Below are 7,385 nucleotides of genomic sequence, written 5' to 3' on the forward strand. Positions count from 1 at the left end.
TCTAAACTTGTTCGCAAACAAAAGTTAATCCTTCTAACTTGACTTTTAAAATCAACTAAACACATGTTCTATATCTATATGATATGCTAACTTAATGATTTAAAACCTGAAAACACGAAAAACACCGTAAAACCGGATATACGCCGTCGTAGTAACACCGCAGGCTGTTTTGGGTTAGTTAATTAAAAAACTATGATAAACTTTGATTTAAAAGTTGTTCTTTTGGGAAAATGATTTTTCTTATGAACATGAAACTATATCCAAAAATCATGGTTAAACTCAAAGTGGAAGTATGTATTCCAAAATGGTCATCTAGACGTCGTTCTTTCAACTGAAATGACTACCCTTACAAAAACAACTTGTAACCTGTATTTTTGACTATAAACTTATACTTTTTCTGTTTATATTCATAAACTTAAGTTCAATATGAAACTATAGCAACTTGAATCACTCAAAACGGATTTAAAACGAAGAAGTTATGGGTAAAACAATATTGGATATTTTTGCTTGTTGTAACTACGTGAAAATTGGTAACAAATCTATATCAATCATATCCTAGCTAACTCATATAGTATAATACATGTATTCTAATATATTATGTAATCTTGGGATACCATAGACACGTATGTAAATGTTTTGACATATCATATCGACCCATGTATATATATTATTTGGAACAACCATAGACACTCTATATGCAGTAATGTTGGAGTTAGCTATACAGGGTTGAGGTTGATTCCAAAAATATATATACTTTGAGTTGTGATCTAGCCTGAGACATGTATACACTGGGTCGTGGATTGATTCAAGATAATATATATATCGATTTATTTCTGTACATCTAACTGTGGACAACTAGTTGTAGGTTACTAACGAGGACAGCTGACTTAATAAACTTAAAACAGTAAAACGTATTAAAAATATTGTAAATATATTTTGAACATACTTTGATATATATGTACATATTTGTTATAGGTTCGTGAATCGACCAGTGGCCAAGTCTTACTTCCCGACGAAGTAAAAATCTGTGAAAGTGAGTTATAGTCCCACTTTTAAAATCTAATATTTTGGGATGAGAATACATGCAGTTTTATAAATGTTTTGAGAAATAGACACAAGTAAATGAAACTACATTATATGGGTGAATGATTGAAGCCGAATGTGCCCCTTTTTTGCTTGGTAACCTAAGAATTAGTAAACCGATCTACTAATTGACGCGAATCCTAAAGATATATCTATTGGGCCTAACGAACCCCATCCATGGTTGCGGATGCTTTAGTACTTCGATGTTGTTTTATCATGTCCGATGGATGTCCCGGAATGATAGGGGATATTCTTATATGCATCTTGTTAATGTTGGTTACCAGGTGTTCACCATATGAATGATTTTTATGCATGCATGCTATTTACAAGAAATGAAAATATGAAATCTTGTGGTCTATTAATACGAATTGATAAATATATAGGCTAAACCTATAACTCACCAACATTTTTGTTGACGTTTTAAGCATGTTTATTCTCAGGTAATTGTTAAGAGCTTCCGCTATTGCATACTAAATTAAGGACAAGATTTGGAGTCCATGCTTGTATAATATTGTTTGAACACTGCATTCGAAGACATATGTTGTTGTGTAATATTATTGTAAACCATTATGTAATGGTCGTGTGAATATGCTATACTTTTGATTATCATTTTTAAACCTTTAATGATAAATTAAAGGTTATGCTTTGTTTTAAAATCGAATGCAGTATTTGAAAAATGTCTCGTATAGAGGTCAAAACCTCGCAACGAAATCAATTAATATGGAACGTTTATGATCAATATGAACGGGACATTTCAGTTGGTATCCAAGCATTGGTCTTAGAGAACCGGAAATTTGCATTAACGTGTCTTACCGAGTTTGTTAGGATACATTAGTGAGTCTGGACTTCGACCGTATTTTCTTTAAAAACGATTGCTTAACACTTTTGTTGGAAACTACAAATTATAACATGTAAATATTATGTGATATAATAATCTCTTAACATGTTTGATATTGTGTGATAGATGTCTACCTCTAGTACAAATCCCATCGACTCACCTAATAATAATGAAGAGTTGAATATATTTTGGGAAGATTCACAAATTCCCGAAGAGGAACCGAAAGAGGAGGAACCAGAAGAAGAGGAACCGGAAGAGGAGGAACCGGAAGAAGAGGAACCGGAAGAAGAAGAGGTTCCGGAGGAAGAAATATTGATACCTACAGTAAATCGATTAAATAAAAGAAAATCCTCAACCAACAGAATAAAGTTAAAAATGGTCAATGGTGTTTCCGCCGAGGAAACAAAATATTGGGAAGATTACCAATTTTCCGATGAATCGGATCCCGATGAGGATTCCGATGATGTTATAGAAATTACCCCGACCCAATTTAATAAAGCAAAAGAAAATAACAAGGGAAAAAGTGTAAAAATAGAGAAACCTAATTCCAACCCCGATGAGCTTTATATGTATCGGCAACCTCCGTATTTCCTAAATTGTAACAATAAACCGGAAACCTCTAAACCACCAGGTTTTTCTAAACCATTGTGGAAAATGACGGCTCGTATTAGAGGAACACCATATATCCCTAGAAAATTAGGAAAACGAACCAAGTCCGAAGAAGAAGAAACCAGTGATTCAGATTAGGGAGTTGTAATCATGTTGTGTATTATATGTATTGTAATGTGCTTGTACTTTTATGTTCTATGTAAAAATTGCTTGTGTTGTTTGTTAATTATCTTTTATGAATCTAATCCTTGTCTATTTTACAGTATAAAAACAAAATGGACGTTAAGGGTAGACAACCGAATATTTTAGAAGACCTACCAGAGGATATGATTGAGGAAATCTTATCTAGAGTCGGTCAGAATTCATCAGCACATTTAGTTATGGCGAAATTAACTTGTCAAACATTTGAAAGACTTTCCAGAAATACCTTAGTTTACAAAAGGCTTTCCTTTGATAGGTGGGGTATATCGCATTGGGGAGACCGTAAGTTACGCCATGTTTTCTTTAAAGCGTTAAATACGGGGAACCCAAATGCAATTTTACGCTACGGGTTAAGAACCTATTTTGACTCAACATATCCCAACATAGAATTTCGTGAGTTAGAAAGAGCTTCTAACATGCAACATAAAGAATCATGTTATACTTACGGGTTAGTGATGTTCGCTTCTCACCAAAGTGAGAAAAAGAACATCAGATTACAACTATTAAATGAAATATTCTCACAAGTGACGGATTCAGTAGTTGGGGTGAGAAACAAAGTTTTTAGATTATTACGAGGCTGTTGGATATTACGAAACCCTCGTCCTTTTAATGACATTACAACATGCAGCCTAGCCAATGGTCATAACGGTTACTTTCCACAAGACCAAGGATGGGAAGTCATCTTAGTAAAACCAGAATGCATGACTTTTTTCTGGACTTATGAATTACGTGTCTTTATTTCTTTTGCTGAACAACTTGCGTATTAACTAGAATTGCCTTTATAGCTGCCGAGTAGCAAAGATATTATGTGCTATATTTCATCCTATATGTATAATAGTGGTATTGTATGTTTGTAAAATATTGTATAAAAGTTTGAACGCGAAATATTATTGTAATAAGTTTTTCATATAGAATCGTAGTAGTTGAATTGTATAATAGCTACTAAGTATGAACTTAATGGGTAGGTACTACCCGAATTAAAACTATAAAATGCTAATATGAAGAAAAAGCTTTTATAAATAAGTTCATATTATGCTACGAAATACTATTGACTACTCTTAAATTCTATATGATTAACTCAATTCTTTTGGCTATTTTTGAAGGAAATGGCACCGACAACTCGTCAGAACTTGAACATGAGTGAGGAAGACTTTCGTGTTTTCCTTGCTGCGAACAAAGTCGCAGTGCAGGCCGTAATGCAAAATAACATCAATAACTCTGGTTCTAACAGTGGAACAAATTTCATAAGAAATCGTGTAGGATGTTCCTACAAAGAATTCACTGCCTGCAAACCTTTAGAATTTGATGGAACCGAGGGTCCAATTGGATTGAAACGGTGGACCGAGAAGGTTGAATCGGTGTTTGTCATAAGTAAATGTACTGAAGAAGACAAAGTAAAGTACGCTACGCATACCTTCACATGTACGGCGCTAACATGGTGGAATACCTATCTCGAGCAGGTAGGACAAGATGCTGCTTACACACTACTGTGGTCAGCATTCAAGCAATTGATGAACGAGCAGTATCGTCCCAGAAACGAGGTCAAAAAGTTCAAGGTAGAGCTTAGAGGATTACGGATGCAAGGTTTTGATATCACCACGTACGAACGACGATTCACCGAATTGTGCCTATTGTGTCCCAGAACGTTCGAAGACGAAGAAGAGAAGATCGACGCATTTGTAAAAGGGTTACCGGAAAGGATTCAAGAAGATGTGAGTTCACACGAGCCCGCCTCCATACAAAAGGCAAGTCGAATGGCTCACAAATTAGTGAACCAGATCGAAGGAAGGATTAAAGAGCAGACGACTGAAGAGGCTAACATGAAACAAGTCAAGAGAAAGTGGGAAGAAACTAATGACAAGAGTCACCAATATAACAACAATCACAACCATAATCGTAATAACTATCCCAACAACCGCAACATCAATCGCAACAACAACTTCAATAAATGTCCTAACAACAACAACAATAGCAACAATAACAATCCCAACAACAATCTCATTAACAACAATGGCAACAAAAACCAAAAACAGTCATGCCAAAGGTGTGAAGAGAATCACCAGGAGTTCTGCACGACATTTGGCACCAGGTGTAGAAGAAATGGTCATAGTGCGGCAAAGTGTGAGGCCTACGGACCAAAGTTTAACAGAATTAAAAGAACAAATAATGTCGGAACAGATAATGCCGCCATAGTTTGCTTTGCATGTGGAAAACCGGGCCACATTAGTAGAAATTGCCCGAATCAGGGGAATACTAGTGGGCAGGGCCGCGGAAGAGTTTTCAATATTAATACGCCAGAAGCGCAAGAAGACCCGAAGCTTGTTACGAGTACGTTTCTTATTGACAATAAATATGCTTATGTTTTATTTGATTCAGGTGCGGATAGAAGCTATATGAGTAGAGATTTTTGTGCTAAACTAAGTTGCTCACCGACGCCCTTGGATAATAAATTTTTACTTGAATTAGCAAACGGTAAATTAATTATAGCAGATAATATATGTCGGAATCGAGAAATTAAACTGGTTAGCGAAACATTTAAGATTGACTTGATACCAGTAGAGTTAGGGAGTTTTGATGTGATAATCGGTATGGACTGGTTAAAAGAAGTGAAAGCAGAGATTGTTTGTTACAAAAATGCAATTCGCATTATACGAGAAAAAGGAAAACCCTTAATGGTGTACGGAGAAAAGATCAACGCGAAGTTAAATCTTATTAGTAACCTGAAGGCGCAAAAACTAATAAGAAGAGGTTGCTATGCTATGCTAGCACACGTCGAAAAAGTCAATTCCGAAGAAAAGAACATCAATAATGTTCCCGTCGCAAAAGAATTTCCCGATGTATTTCCGAAAGAATTACCGAGACTACCTCCATACCGATATGTTGAATTTCAAATATACCTTGTACCGGGAGCTGCACCAATAGCTCGTGCCCCATACAGACTCGCACCCAGCGAAATGAAGGAACTTCAGAACCAATTACAAGAACTTTTAGAGCGTGGTTTCATTCGACCAAGCACATCACCGTGGGGAGCTCCTGTTTTGTTTGTTAAGAAGAAGGATGGTACATTTAGGTTGTGTATCGACTACCGAGAGTTGAACAAACTTACTATCAAGAACCGCTACCCACTATCGAGAATCGATGACTTATTTGATCAACTACAAGGCTCGTCGGTTTATTCAAAGATTGATTTACGTTCTGGGTATCATCAAATGCGGGTGAAGGAGGATGGTATTCCAAAGACTGCTTTTAGGATGCATTACGGTCATTACGAGTTTATGGTTATGCCGTTTGGGTTGACTAACGCACCAGCTGTGTTCACGGACCTCATGAATCGAGTGTGTGGACCATACCTTGACAAGTTTGTCATTGTTTTCATCGATGACATACTTATTTACTCAAAAAATTACCAAGAGCACGAAGAACATTTGAGAAAAGTGCTAGAGTTGTTAAGGAAAGAAAAATTGTACGCTAAGTTTTCAAAGTGTGCATTTTGATTGGAAGAAGTTCAATTCCTCGGACACATAGTGAACAAAGAAGGTATTCAGGTGGATCCAGCAAAGATTGAAACCGTTGAAAAGTGGGAAACCCCGAAAACTCCGAAGAATATACGCCAATTTTTAGGACTAGCTGGTTACTACAGAAGGTTCATCTAAGATTTTTCCAGAATAGCAAAACCCTTGACTGCATTAACGCATAAAGGGAGGAAATTTGAATGGAATGATGAACAAGAGAAAGCGTTTCAATTGTTAAAGAAAAAGTTAACTACGGCACCTATATTGTCATTACCTGAAGGGAATGATGATTTTGTAATATATTGTGACGCCTCAAAGCAAGGTCTCGATTGTGTATTAATGCAACGAACGAAGGTAATTGCTTATGCGTCTAGACAATTGAAGATTCACGAGCAGAATTATACGACGCATGATTTAGAATTAGGCGCGGTTGTTTTTGCATTAAAGACTTGGAGGCACTACTTATATGGGGTCAAAAGTATTATATATACCGACCACAAAAGTCTTCAACACATATTTAATCAAAAACAACTGAACATGAGGCAGCGCAGGTGGATTGAATTGTTGAATGATTATGACTTTGAAATTAGTTACTACCCGGGGAAGGCAAATGTGGTAGCCGACGCTTTGAGTAGAAAGGACAGAGAACCTATACGGGTAAAAGCTATGAATATAATTATTCGTACTAACCTTACTACTCAAATAAAGGAGGCGCAGTAGAGAGTTGTAAAAGAAGGAAAGTTGAAGAATGAAATACCCAAAGGATCAGAGAAACATCTTAATATTCGGGAAGATGGAACCCGGTATAGGGCTGAAAGAATTTGGGTACCAAAGTTTGGAGATGTGAGAGAAAAGGTACTTAAGGAAGCACATAAAACCAGATATTCAATACATCCCGGAGCGGGAAAGATGTACAAAGATCTCAAGAAACACTTTTGGTGGCCGGGTATGAAAGCCGATATTGCTAAATACGTAGGAGAATGTTTGACGTGTTCTAAGGTCAAAGCTGAACATCAGAAACCGTCAGGTCTACTTCAACAACCTAAAATCCCGTAATGGAAATGGGAAAACATTACCATGGATTTCATTACTAAATTACCAAGGACTGCAAGTGGTTATTATACAATTTGGGTAATAGTCGA

Source organism: Rutidosis leptorrhynchoides, chromosome 1, assembly GCF_046630445.1.
Source record: "Rutidosis leptorrhynchoides isolate AG116_Rl617_1_P2 chromosome 1, CSIRO_AGI_Rlap_v1, whole genome shotgun sequence".
Classification (NCBI taxonomy): domain Eukaryota; kingdom Viridiplantae; phylum Streptophyta; class Magnoliopsida; order Asterales; family Asteraceae; genus Rutidosis; species Rutidosis leptorrhynchoides.